This window comes from Pyrus communis, chromosome 11 (assembly GCF_041283825.1).
Source record: "Pyrus communis isolate YQ-2024b chromosome 11, ASM4128382v1, whole genome shotgun sequence".
NCBI classification, from domain to species: Eukaryota; Viridiplantae; Streptophyta; class Magnoliopsida; order Rosales; family Rosaceae; genus Pyrus; species Pyrus communis.
In genome coordinates, this window is record NC_142575.1 from 6,826,002 (window position 1) to 6,837,722 (window position 11,721).

Sequence of the window (11,721 nt, forward strand, 5' to 3'; positions counted from 1 at the left end):
GCAGTCCGCTCATCCCAAACAGCCACCTGTATGAACTAAAGACTACTACTACATGTCTAACCAAGTCACTCACTCTTCTCTGGCACCACGTTCTGCAAAAGGTACTCGTTATCCTATATCTAATTTTCTTTCCAACTCTCGTTTCTCTTCTACCCATTGCTCTTTTTTAACTAACATTACAGGTCAATGTGAGCCCACCACACATGCTGAAGTTATCCTTGATTAGAACTGGCAACAAGCTATGCAAACATAATTAGATGCATTACACCATAATCACACATGGGACTTGGTTCCTCTTCCTGCTGGTCATAAGTTTATCGGCTCAAAATGGGTTTTCAAAAAGAAGTACAAGTCTGATGGTTCTCTTGATCGGTACAAAGCTAGTGTTGTTGCAAAAGGATACACACAGGTTGCAGGAATTGATTACCAAGAAACTTTTTCACCCACTGTCAAACTCACCACTCTGCGTTATCTCCTTACCGTTGATGCTGCCCGCACTTGGTTAATTCACCAGTTAGACGTTCAAAACGCTTTTCTTCATGGCACTCTCCATGAAGATGACTACATGGATCCCAATCCGGATCTTCACCAACAGGGGGAGAATCTTGTATGTCGGCTCAAAAAGTCTCTTTACAGACTTAAACAGGCATCCAGAACTTGGTTCACCACCTTCTTGGACGTTATTCAGAAAGTTAGATATCATCGATCGAAAGCAGATTATTCTTTGTTCACCAAGGTTCGAGGTACTTCAATCAATGTCGTTCTTATTTGTGTTGATGATATACTTATCATAGGAAATAATATCCAAGAGATGGAACAACTCAAAGCATTTCTTCTCAAACGCTTCCGCATCAAAGACCTTAGCAATTTGAAGTATTTTCTGCGTATTGAGTTTGCACGCTCAGAAAAGGGAATTTTTATGTCACAGAGAAAATATGCACTTGATATTCTACAAGACTCAGGGTTTCTCGGTGCACGGCCAGATTCTTTTCCAATGGAACAAAACTTGGCACTTACACCCACAAATGGAGCATTGTTGAATGACCCAACTAAATACAGAAGGTTAGTTGGCAAATTGATATATATCACTATCACTAGACCGAACATCATTTATCATGTTCATACTTTGAGCCAATTTATGCACGAGCCACGGAAACTGCATTGGGATGCAGTTATGCTAATCCTTAGATATATCAAAGGGACTCCTGGTCAAGGTCTACTATTTTCTACCAACAATAATCTAGACTTGAAAGCTTTTTGTGATTCTGACTGGGGAAGATGTTGTGCCACGATAAGATCAGTTACAAGATATTGTGCTTTTCTTGGCAATTCACTCATTTCGTGGAAGTTCAAAAAGCAAGATGTTGTGTCCAAGTCATCAACTGAGCAGAATACCATGCTATGGCAAATACTTTCCTGGAAAAAACTTGGTGTGTTACATATTACAGGATTTACGAGTTCCCCAGAAAACTCATGCTTCATTGTTTTGTGATAATTAGGCAGCCTTATACATCGCATCAAATCCTGTTTTTTCATGAACGTACCAAGCATATTAAGATAGATTGTCATATAGTTCGAGAAAAATTACAAGTTGGTATAATTTGCCCTACGTATGTGCCTACGTTCAGTTAGCTGATATATTCACAAAGGCTATAGGGAAGGATCACTTTGTGAAGTTGTGAGACAAGTTAGGCGTTCATAATCTTCAATCTCCAACTTGAGGGAGAGTATTAAGAATATATTGTAATTAATGTATAATATCATATTTGTCTAAACTAGGAAAGGCTATTCCATGTATTGCGGATCACGACTTTATAGGATTAGAATCAGGACTTGATTTTGCTATTTGTATTTGTATATATATGGGCTATATAGCCTCTGTTGAATACACAAAAAGTATTCAGCCATATTATTCCTCCATATATTCTTCCATATATCAATCCCAGGAACTACCTAGCTCTTTCTTAATTTTTCATAGCCGAATACGAGGCTTTGAGAAATATAAAGCATCAAAATCTCGTCAATGTCATATCTGCATGTTTTCTCGATGATGATTTCAAGGCTCTAGTTTATGAGTTGATGCACCAAAGAAGTTTAGAGGAGTGGTTGGATGATTTGCATCCACCTCCTGTAATTGAAGAGGTAAGAGATCAATACACCTAAGAATTAATATCTTCTTCAAAGGCTAGACATTGTTATTGGTGTTGCTATTGTGCACTGGATTATTTTCATAACCATAGCGAAACACCAATATTTCATTGTGATCTAAAGCCAAGCAATGTTCTTTTAAACACCAAGTTGATTGGACATGTTTATTGAAAGTGGATTAATCTCAGACTGTTACTTATATGAACTTCTCTATATAAGTGAAGGGAATTGAGTTCAAGTTGGTTGGTATGGTAAAAGGGTTTGCAAATGGCCATTTTTTGTAGAATTTTAACCCCAACTTTAAAGCCCAATCAAGGTTTTCTTTCTAGTATTGTTGCTATCAATATTCTCCCATGTGCATTCTGAATTCTAATCCAATGGTTTTAGGAGTCGTTCTACCAATCTTGACAATGAAAGGGTTTCTATTAAACCCACAAAAATGAAAATTCTTAGCCGTTCATTAATGGATTTGAATTCAGATTTATAACAATTGATAGAGATTTTTTTTTTTTTTTTGGGGAATTAATAGGATACTAACAAATATGTTTTTACAACAAAGGTACGTCACGATAATGTGACTTATAGTCGTGTCGCAAACCTTTTAACTTATCGCCCTATCTTTAATGTACTCCAATTATTATTGTCCTCCAATTGATAGTATTTAATGAATGACATCATAAATTGTTCCCAAAATATTAATTATCAAAGCAAATAAACTTGATTGAGTTATAAATATATCGTGAGCCAGTTGGTATGGTTAGCAGAAAAATCAATTTTGTTCATAATTTTCATGTCTTCCGAGTGGACAAGAGGCTATATAAGTGAAGTTCCAAAGGATACGGTGGTGTAATTTGGTCCATGAATTGTCTCGTCCAATCTGCATGCATGCGGTAGGTGACTGACTCCCAAATAATTCTCATTACCAAGCAAATTAAATGCCATTAATTACGAGCTTAAAAACTCTTTAATTATTACCTCCCTATTTGCTTTTGCAATTAGGAAGCTTTCCCCTTTTGTGTACAATATTATAGGAATATTTTTGTTCTCCACACTCAAATGATGGTAATGCCCACTAGCTTACTTATCATCATTATATGAGTTTATATTTCGAGATTTGTATATTAAATAGACAAAAATCTCAAAATTTAAACTTATCCAACGATAATAAATAAGATGGTGACCATTACCACCACTTAAGGGTGGTGAATAAAAATCACCCCAATAATATAAGAGGTAGTTAAGTTAGTTGGTGTGGTAGTTGGTCTTTAGCAAGCTTCTTATAGAAAAGAAGAATTTGGGTGCTTTGGCCGTTTTGCAGAAGAAAATATAAAGAAAAAGGGACATTTGATGTTTGGATAGACATAGTGATGGTGCTAGCTGTAACTGCTTCTTGGTGTTAAAAAAAAAAAAAAAAAAAAAAAAAAAGAAGGAGGAATGAGAAAAGGCTAATTTGCACCCCTTGCATATTATGATGCCAATTTGCTTGGTTGAGAAACTTGTGGCTTTTCTAATGGAGATTGCGTAAAGTTGCAAACAATTTGTTAGTGGTTGTGCGAAATAGGTTTCATATTTGCGAAAATTATGGTCCCTACGTCCAACCAAATAATAAGGTTTATTATGAGATAATGCATGCCAACTTGAGCATTATAGTGTTCATGAATTTTTTTATTTTTTTATTTATTTTTTGTCGAAAGGTAGATATTATTGAATTCGAATAGAAACATTATCTGATGCCAAAGTATTAAATAGCCACTCTCACTTGAGAAAATCCTAGGTTGGGAGTCCCCGATACGAGATACAAACAAAGCCACATGATTTTGTTTGCATCTATACTTATATTTACTCTAACTCCATAAATATAGGTTAGGTCAGTTGGTAAAAATATTGTATCTGTTGCGTTCTTACATTCAAGATTAAATTCTTCTCTCGTAAGTTATATCTTATAATATCGTCTTACCAAAACTAAAGATACTTATTTTTAATGGGAAATATTTTGCTTAAATATGTTTGTTTGCAAGATTAAATGAAAACCTCCTAAACGTATGGGGTTTAATTGAATTCTAACCACCACAACCACCCTCATATAATTAGGGGCAAGAGGCAAATTTAGGAGGGCTCCCTTCAATCATTTTGTACCCCTGCATATTATTGTGATTCAATGAAGCTCCCAGTTAATGAACCGCATGGGCATGTAGGTAGCCCCAAAAATATCCTTAAGTACAACCATAACTAAAGCTTTATGACGGATCGCTCTAAAATTGAAACCTCAATCTTAAAATTAACCAGTCCATCATTCCTAAAATTGTTTGGACAAAACTACATTTATTTGAGTGTATTTTACTTCAATGAGATTTGTTGCTAGAATTTAATAGCTCAAAATTGTCTGACAATATAACACTATTTTGGACAAAACTTAAACGGTATAAATTATAAGTTTGAACTAAGGACACTATGCAACAATTGTCGGGCCTTGAGCTTGCTGGCAATTGGTGGCGTCGGGCCTGACTTCAAGTAATATAAGACTGGGCCCACCATGTACACCGAAGTTAGCCGAACAACTCCAATTTGGGCGTTTCACAGCCGTTGGATTTCCATCGGTTTGTTGATCTAGACCGTTAGATTTCCAATGGTAAAGAAAAATTGGAAAAAGATGCTAATGTACTACGTGGCGCTTTGTGGCGCATTTAATTTCAAAAAATTGAAAATTTAAACGGTCACAATTAATCCAATGGTAAAAAATTCAAAAACCTTACAAAGTTCATCATTTAACAAAAATCAAAATGAATATTACTAACAGATAATGATACGTGGTCTGACGAAAATGGTTGAAAATCTCATCAAAATTTTAAGACGATAATGACATGTAAAGAATAACTGGACCAAAAAATATTAAAAAAATAAAAATATGTTTGTGAAATGTAATTACATTTAGCCTTGCTATTTCTTTTCAAACGGATAGACATGAACGAATATGATTACTGTCTTGACCTGGCCCTCGCCCTCCTAAAAGTTAAAACGAGAGAACTTAGCTCGTATATAAGGCACTCTAAAGCATAATAGAAAATCTACCATTGCATCCATCTGTTTCCTTTTTCACACTTTCTATGTATCATGTTGATTTCTGAAAAAGCAGCCCTGCTTCACTGGCAGCCTTGTCTACCTCCTCTCCCTCTGGTCAAACTGCCTTACAGTTCCATGTTCCTCAGTCCCTGTCCACTTAGTAAGCTTTTGCAACTCCTCTGTTGTTTTTCTGCATCAACTTGAACTCGTGTCAGTACACATGCAAATTACCCTACTCCTCATATTAATCCAAATAATAATAATAATAATAATAATATCTGAAGGAAATTTGATTATTTACAATATAAAGGATTATATATACATGACCCATATTTTCTTCATTTATTTTTGAGGTCACAAATTTCACGGTCCACAAAAGCCTCAAAATTCGACAAACAAGATGATGTATGAAGGATTTATTTTAGATTAAGATCACATAGAAGAAGATCGCAGAAAAGGATAGGAGATGTATATGCGTGCAAAACTATATATTTTGTGGGGGCATATTTTAGTTGTTCCCCTTGCCAAGCTCCTTTCAAACAAGTCGAAGATATTCAACGAGAAATTAAACCACATCCCATTCCCATTTGGTTATGATAATTTGGATTTTTGTTTAAGTAGAAAAATGTTATGTATAACAGGGATTTCGATATACTATAACAAAAACAAAATAAGAGAAAAAACATAATAAGTTATCATTGTTTATCTCTTACTTAATATTTAGGCCCGTAAGGTTTATGTAATTCATTATATGAGCGATATATGGTGATAACCTACCTCGTTTTTACTAGTTCAGCCCAATCCCCTTTATGAAACTCCTATATATATATATATATAGGAGTTCAAATTAAGATTCTCTTTTTATATGGGAAGAAATAATCAGTAAACTAAAAGCTAGTTGGTGTATGATAAAGTTATCCAAGCACTAATGTCATGTTCAATTTTGAGCTCAAATGAAAAAAGTTTTACCTAGGGTTACGACAGAAACTATTCATATTACATTTATTTTTCAAATTAGATTACAGTTTATACGTGTCAAGTAGGGTTTGCGTGACATTCACTTGTGCAAGTGGATTCCAATTATATGTGATAGGTAAACATGGTACATGTAACATTACTTTTTCATCATTTGAGACCCTTTCATGCCTTCATGAGTTAGAGATCACCGACCAATATCATGAGGTCAATCTTGATATAATTCTCCTTCAATGTAGGCCATGCAATTGCATTAATTTGTCTCAACAAATAGCAGTTTACATGAAGAAAAGGATTTCTTCACTTCCATTTAACCACACAATCAAAGCTAAACTGGAGACGAATGTCCATATCACCAAGCCAGTTCCACCATAATTGTCTATACAAACCATGTGGGACAACACCATCAGCTTAAAATTGCGTTGGAACGAGGAGAATAACTTATTACATAGCATGGATATGTGGCCATGTAACGTTCTATGTTAAGAAAATAAGGAAATGTAAACACAAACTTACATATGTTTTTATTTCATTAGCACGGGAACCGATCGTCTCAATGTATCAAAGGCTTCAAAATTAAAGATAAAAAAAATATGTACCAATGAATTAGATTTGTAATATGTAAAAAAATATGTACCAATGAATTAGATTTGTAATATGTGCAAACGGATTGGAATATTAAGTTGCAACAATGAGGACATGATAGAATACTATCTTTCTTTGGCCAAATTATATTTATACCCTTGTAGTTCTTCAGATGTTTCGCTCAAAAGGGATAACTAGTTTCAGTATTTGCAATTGAAGTCGTGTAATTTGCAGAAGCTTTCAATTAAGGACAATCCATTATATCATGAAACGAGATTTGATGTTCTGGTCACAAGATAAAATAACATATGGAATGGCAAATTGACCACTAATTAATTTGGAGCGTGGTAATTTGTTCATAAATACTGCTTTGGAAGGGCATAACAAACTATTCATAGTTGAAATCGTAAACTATGGGCTCGTTTGATTGTGTTTTTTAAATTACTGAAAACGCTTTTAGAGAAAAATATTTTTAGGTTCTAAAAGCACTTTATGTGCTTTTTACAATAAGCACCAGTTATGTGTTTCTTTTAGGAAGCACTTTAAGTGCTTTTCAGGATTTACTAATATTTTTACTAAGTATTGTTTCCAAAAATATTTTCACCAAAAATGTTTTCAATCATTTTAAAAGCACATCCAAACAAGCTCTATAAGTCTAAAAGGCCTCAAGTGCCAAAGAAAACTACAAGTCCTTTAGTTAAAAGAAATGTGAAACTACAAGGATTACAATTTACTTTGGCCTTCCCTTTTCTCATTTTTGAATTTAAAGGTTACTATTTTTATATTTTTTTTATCAAAGGTTACTATTTTTATGGGGTGACAATATAATATATATTTCGTTTTATAAAAAATGATGATGGAATTTTTTTCCATAAGTGAAACTTTAAAAATAATTTAGACAATTTAATATTTTGTTTTGAAAAATAGTACAAGTGTTTATGTAACATCCCATATTGTCCAAGGGAGTGATCCTTATATGCATATTCCCATCCCTACCTAGCACGAGGCCTTTTGGGAGCTCACTGGCTTCGGGTTTCGTAGGAACTCTGAAGTTAAGCGAGAAATGGGCTAGAGCAATCCCATGATGGGTGACCCACTGGGAAGTTGCTCGTGAGTTCCCAAAAACAAAACCGTGAGGGAATGGTAAGCCCAAAGCGGATAATATCGTGCTACGGTGGTGGAGCGGGCCCAGGAAGTGATCCGTCCCGGGCCGGGATGTGACAATTTGGTATCAGAGCCTAACCCTGACCGCGTGTGTGCCGATGAAGACGTTGGGCCCCAAGGGTGGTGGATTGTGACATCCCACATCGCCCAAGGGAGTGATCCTTATATGTATATTCTCATCCCTACCTAGCACAAGGCTTTTTGGAAGCTCACTGGCTTCGGGTTTCGTAGGAACTCTAAAGTTAAGCGAGAAAAGGGCTAGAACAATCTCATGATGGGTGACCAACTGGGAAGTTGCTCGTGAGTTCCCAAAAACAAAACCGTAAGGGAATGGTAAGTCCAAAGCGGACAATATCGTGCTACAGTGGTGGAGCGGGCTCGGGAAGTGATCCATCCCGGACTGGGATGTGACAGTTTAATATTTTAAGACTCGTTTGGAAGTACTTTAAAATAGCTAAAAGTTTTTCGTGAAAATGATTTTAAAACCAATCATTAGTAAAATATCAACATATCCTTAAAAAGTATTTAAAGTGCTTTAAAAACATTTCTCGTAAGGCGATTTTAATCATTTTAAAAACTCTTCCAAACTAACTCTTAGCTTAATTACAGAACAATATTATATATACTAACTGAACTACCTAACGAGAGAACTTTTGAGATTTTTTTTAACAAACCATTTTATTTATGATTTGTAGGACCCAAATTCAAAATATAAACAATGGCAAGTGAATAAATTAATCAGATATGACAGCCCTCAGGTAAAGAACAAAAAGAACTGCTCGGTTTATAAAACCAAATCGAAACGTTCCACTAGTATAGGTCAACTTCTTTAATTTGTATTCTTTTTAGAATTTGGCTGCACTAATACATGTTCGATATAATCATTTTGGCAGTTAGATGCGATGACACTCTACATTCTTACAAACTCTCTCAAATACGGTAACATTAATTAAGTAATGGGAAACATGTGTGACTGTGAAGTCAACATGTTTCTTTAAAATATTATTTACCATATTAGGAATAAGTAAACAATTTCGGAGATACGCACATTTATATTTATAGATTAATAATCGTAGGGTAGCCCAAACCTTTCTTTTTCTGTTGAATATTCATAAAGAAAAAACTACTTCAAACTAATTTATGCTTTCCAAAGATACTGAAATCATCTTTTTCATTTTTCTTCCCACCAAACAAACAAGTTAAACAAAGATGAGAAGAGACTAATTAACTCGAAATCCAAATTTCTAAACCCTCTAAAAACCCTTCAAGTCAAACAACAACAAACTTTCTTTCATTAAATTGGATCGGTTGTATAAATATTAGAATGTCATTGCGCATTGTTCAAAGTTTTTTTTCTTAACTCCAAGTACTTTATGTTATTTTTAAAAGTCTCTTTCATTAAATAGGTCCTTCTTTACACATTTTTCCCTCAATGTCTGTCTCATAATGGTATTTCTAATCGAAACATCTGTAGCTATAAATCTTTATAACTAATTTTCTCTCCTCTTATCTTCAATTGCGTCCACTTATACTTTACCTAAAATATCCTCTTTCTTAACCTTATCATCTCACATATCCAACAAACATTTTCATCTTCACTGCTCATTTTCTTCAGGTGTTAGCGTTTGATGGCCCATCCATCCACCACTATTTCACTCCATCCATCCTTGTAAACTATGGTTGAGATATCCATCCAATTCTCTTTTCTTTTGCAAGATAGATCTAAGATAACTAAAACATTTACTCTTTAATACTTCATGATCTCCAATCCTCATCCTAGAAATCCCATTTTCATTGAATTTGCATTCCGTATACTCTGCATTGAACTACTTAAGTAAGGACCTTTAAATTCCCACTAAAAACCTCAAAACAAATGCAAAATTCTAGATTGACTTTCACATGGACGGTAGAAATGGCTATATTGTTAACTTGGTGAACTATAAATCAGTGTTCGAAAACGCGGCCTAGGCGGCCGCCTAGGCGTTAGGCTGTGGTTCGTCGCCGCGATTAAACCAAAATTGTTGAAGAGATCAGGAAAGGGTATTAGGCGGTGCCTAGACCGGCGATGGGCGGGCTAGGCGGCCTCGGCGACCGCCTAGGCGGCTTTGATGGTAAGTCGACGTCGTTCTTCCGCTGTGGCAATGAGGTTGGACGACTGGGCGACCATCCCGACATTTTGATCTGCACAAAACGAAACGATTGGGCTGGGATGAGAGCGATAAACATCGATCTGCAATTAAAGAATAGAGGATCTGCAATTGCAAGGTAAAGAAGAGGAACTGCTTGGCTGGGGGGAGAGGGAGAGAGAGAGAGAGAGAGAAAGGTACATGCAATTGCAGAGAACCAAATGGGGCGGCGCGGCTGTGCTTGAATAATTAGTGTTAGGGTTGTATTTTCCTTTTTAAATGGATAGGAAAGTGAAGGAACGACTAAATGAAAAACAAAGGTATAAACTAAGGAATAATTAGAGTTAGGTTTGTTTTTGCGGTTGGGCCCATTGAGTTTCTTTAAAAACTAAGGATTAAACATTGTTTTTTTATTAATGAACATTGTTTTTTTTATTAATAAGAAAACAAATCCCAATTTATTTTTAATGAAAAACAAAAGCCCAATTAAAATAAATGGACTTACTAAATATTACAAAATCAATATAAAAAGGCCTAAAATTTTACACATATATTTAAATCCATCTTAGCCACCCACGCGCTCATCTAAACCCTGTCTAACCGTTTAGCAGTAAATTCCTACCGACTACCCAATTAACGTCTAACGTTTTTTAGAATCTTGATAAATCAAGCAACAATGATGAAGGCTCACAGGTTGCGAGTGCATCACACGCTCAAATAAGAGATCATCATGAATCCAATGTCAGGCTGGTCCCGCACACGTCAAATATCTGACCCCACCACCTACGTGGTAAAGAGTTATTGGTCCACGTGTAAGGTCTTGTCCAAAATAAAATCAAGAGTGAGGTGGGAAGCACATAGGGTGCTAAATTTGTGGATGTGACCCATGACCTGGCGGTTCAAGGAACATTTTTATATTCTTCCACATTATTTTACAAAAAATGAATTTTATTTCAAACTTCCGAATGATTAAGAAAGTTTGTCTCAACAATTTTGGCAGTAGACAAGTGAAAATGTTTCAATTAAAAAGGTAAAATCTCGATCACAAAATTCATAAGAACAGTCTGAACAGATTTGGCTCTTGCGAGAAATTAAGCAACATATTATTTCTGATTTGTTTCATTAAGACAATAATTTTATATGCTTCATAGCTAAGTTCTAAAATGATAATTTGGTTTCAAGTAGTTGTTCTATAATGGTCTATGAGACTGACATAACTCTTCATTTTGGTTTGTAAGATTTGAAATCGATATAAGTAGTCCTAAGTTTATCAATCATCAATCATTTTGGCTATTCAATAAAAAATATATGCTAGATAAGGACAAAATTACCCTCAATTTAATAAATAATGAGCCACAATGATTTGACAAAATTGAGGGTATTGTTGTCATTTTATCCTTATTTAAGGAGGTTTTCACAGAATGATCAAAATGATTGATACTGAACAAACTCAGAGTCCAGTCTCAGAACCAAATGAAGAGTTATATCAATCTTAAAAACTATTTTGACGAAAATATCTTTAATTAGTTAAGAATATTTACGGTAAACTTCAAATCTTATGTTCACTTTCATTTTGTAAAGAATTGAATCTGTGTAGTATTTATACATTGAGATTATTATTATTTTTTTGGTAAACATTTATACATTGAGATTTAAACGATAA

The 11,721-nt window shown here is 34.7% G+C and overlaps 1 long non-coding RNA gene across 1 annotated transcript; it reads right to left on the reverse strand.

Moving 5' to 3' along the window:
* Positions 1–9,655: 9,655 nt before the first annotated feature.
* LOC148692808 (uncharacterized) lies at positions 9,656–10,330 on the reverse strand. Its single transcript, XR_015953685.1, has 2 exons — positions 10,260–10,330; positions 9,656–10,113 (listed from the first exon to the last, which is right to left on the reverse strand). It is a non-coding gene; the product is annotated as an uncharacterized LOC148692808 (long non-coding RNA).
* Between the last annotated feature and the right edge of the window lie 1,391 nt (positions 10,331–11,721).